The following is a 2,860-nucleotide window of genomic DNA, read 5'->3' as shown; positions in this document are numbered from 1 at the left end:
AATATTCTTCATCTAATTTCTAGACAATACATCTTGGATTCAAAACTAATGTTCAGTCCCCCTATCCATGAGGATGATATCTTTTATATACTACTTGCACTACTCGTATTGTAACGCCCTATTTTTCATGTGTTGCAATAGTAGTTTATCTGTCTGTGAATAGTACTATCGGTCCGGGAGTCGGTATTATTTTGGTCCAGAAAAATTATTATATATAGGTAATAGGTTCTATCACATTTTTGGAGCATGCATGCATGGTTTTTATGGGTAGAAAGTAAGTAATGAATATTTTTGGAGAATTTTAGAGAATTAGTGCGTAGTGACTTAAGGTGTGATATTAATGAAGGAAATTAGAGGCAATAGTTGTGTGGATGAAATTTGAAATGGTGTTAGATTAATTAAGAAACTTCGAAGAATTATTTTTATGGAGTAAATTTGAGAATTTTGTTGTGTTACATAATATTTTGAAGGAATTTAATTTGGAGAATATTTGTAGCCATTAGATTAGATTTACATTCAATCCTAGCCATCCAATTTTTATGGAGTAAATCATTATCACCTCCATTATTTGGGCAACACTATCCTTCTTCTTCTTTTCCTACGTCTTCTTCTTCTTCTTCTTCTTCTTCTTCTTCTTCTTCAATTTTTCCTTAGTAAACACATCAAAATCACCCATACAACTTGAGTTAATTAAGACATATTAGAGATTGAAGCTAGAGAAGTAATATTTGATGACTAATTTCAAGGAATTTGGTGATTTTCCCTACTTGGTAAGTGATTTTGGATAAGGTATTTATGTTGGGGTTTAGAGTTTTCTTTAGCATATACATGCTAAATCATGCTCCACTTCTTCTTTTGTTTGTGTTTTCTTTGTTTGATTTTGAGTGTCTTACATGTAGAGGGTGGAGAGCCTTCCACCAAGGATAAGGGCAAGACCAAAGCTTGAGCTTGTTAAAGCTTGGTTTGAAGGTTAGTGCAATTATACTTTCACTTGTTTAAGTTGTTTTTACATGGTTAGGCTTTTGAATGAATTTTGGGAATTTTGTATGTATTGGTTAACTTGCTGAATTCATGTTAGATATGTTCTGCCGTGAGATTAGAACTCATTTTCGACCCCTTTATACTCCCCATATGTTTCTGACTTCTTCATGAAAGTTGCAGCTCTATTTCTTAGCTTTCCAAAACATATTTTTATGTCTAATTCCAGTACTTGTAGCTCAACTTATGATTTAAATACCAAAACTGGTTCTGTTATGGTGTCTTACCAGTATATCCGAAATCATTGTCCATTTTGACAACACAAATGGCCAAATAACGTCTTATGTTAATCATAAACGTTTTAGCTTTACTTCTTTTCTTTCCAACCCATCTTCTTGTGTCCAATTTGGAGATACATAGCTCAACTTATGGCTACAACACCCAAACTGACTCTGTTGTGACAGGCTCCAGGTATTACTCAATTGAGTGCCCATTTTGACAACTATAATGACATGATTAGGTTCTGAGTTATTCATAAAAGTTGTTGCCCTGTGTCTTGAGAATTCTCTCGTTCTGGATTGGTTTCATTTGAGTGCTTGGTGAAGTAGGAATTCAAGAAACATTGGACTTGGTTCTGCTGAATCAGGTCTGATCTATTGGTCTGTGTTCTGAGCTTTTGTTTGCTATCTTACTCTTTGATCTGGGCTGTGGTCCCTTCTGAACATTTGTAGCATTGTGTCTTAGCTTTCTAATGAATCTAATTTCATTCAATTTGGAGACCCATAACTCAAATTATGTGTTAAAAATCCAGCAAAGGTCAAGTTTATAACAATGCTGAAAAGTTCTTGATTTATGTACTTTTATATTATATTAAGTATATATACATTTATAGTGTTTTGAGTAAAATATTTGAACTGATGAGTACTAAATGAAGAGGTTTTGATTAAGAATTATTGCTTTTGTGAAAGAATGCTTTTGATTTAGGCTCTACTATGCATGATTGAGACGTAGTATGATGAGATGGATTTTCTTATTGTGAAGCTATGATCATATGCTAGGGTTATCAGCCCTTATAAATAGGCGGACGCGCTTATTTGTGTGATGGGGTGGTGCTTTTATAGGCCACGATTGTGTGATGGGGGTGGTGCTTTCATAGGCCACGGTGGTGCTTTCATAGGCCACGAGTATGTGATGGGGGTGGCGCTAACATAGGCCACGATCAAATCTGCTTATGTTCATTCTGTATGAGTATGAGCCTTAATGAAAAATGAAATTTTATTGTTGCTATAAAAGAATGAAGACATATTTGTATTTATAATCTTCTCATTGCTTTCAAAGTATTTGAATTAAATGAATGCGATTTCGGTATTTATATAGTTGAGTAATTTAAGTTTTGCCTTGGCTATTGTTAATTAAATTGTTGGTTATTTAGCACCACTGAGTCTTCCACTCAGCGCGTTGATTTTTATCACGCGCAGGTTAGGAGCGGAGGGTGTTCTTGAAGACCAGAGGACGAGCATCAGAGTAGATATCACATCTTGGGTAGGATATTTTGTAAATGGTGATTTTTGGCATGTATATAAATATTGTGTTGTGAACGTTGGATATAATAAGTTTGTCATGTATTAAGAGTTATGATTATTTAAAGAAATAACACCTTATTATATTTTTGGTGTATGATGATTAGAGATTCCTTGAAAAGAATGTGTTTCGAATATTATGCGTATGTTGATGGATATTTAGAAGTGCTTGTAGTATGTTGTTGAATTGGAGGTTTGGGGGTTTAAAAAAAAATTGGAAGTGTGTATATTTTCTTTGTGTGGCAAGTAAATTTTTAGGGGAAACTCTTGCGAAATGTTCGTAGGAATTTTCTTAAACATTA

The 2,860-nt window shown here is 33.9% G+C and overlaps 1 long non-coding RNA gene across 1 annotated transcript; it reads left to right on the top strand.

Annotated features, from left to right (window-relative positions):
* The first annotated feature begins 457 nt into the window (after positions 1–457).
* On the top strand, positions 458–2,655 carry LOC149492747 (uncharacterized). Its single transcript, XR_016318907.1, has 3 exons — positions 458–770; positions 900–969; positions 2,457–2,655. It is a non-coding gene; the product is annotated as an uncharacterized LOC149492747 (long non-coding RNA).
* The last annotated feature ends 205 nt before the right edge of the window (positions 2,656–2,860 follow it).

This window comes from Jatropha curcas, chromosome 11, assembly GCF_041381405.1.
Source record: "Jatropha curcas cultivar XTBG-Jc1 chromosome 11, XTBG_Jcur_1.0, whole genome shotgun sequence".
NCBI classification, from domain to species: domain Eukaryota; kingdom Viridiplantae; phylum Streptophyta; class Magnoliopsida; order Malpighiales; family Euphorbiaceae; genus Jatropha; species Jatropha curcas.
This window is presented reverse-complemented; position numbering and strand designations above follow the sequence as displayed.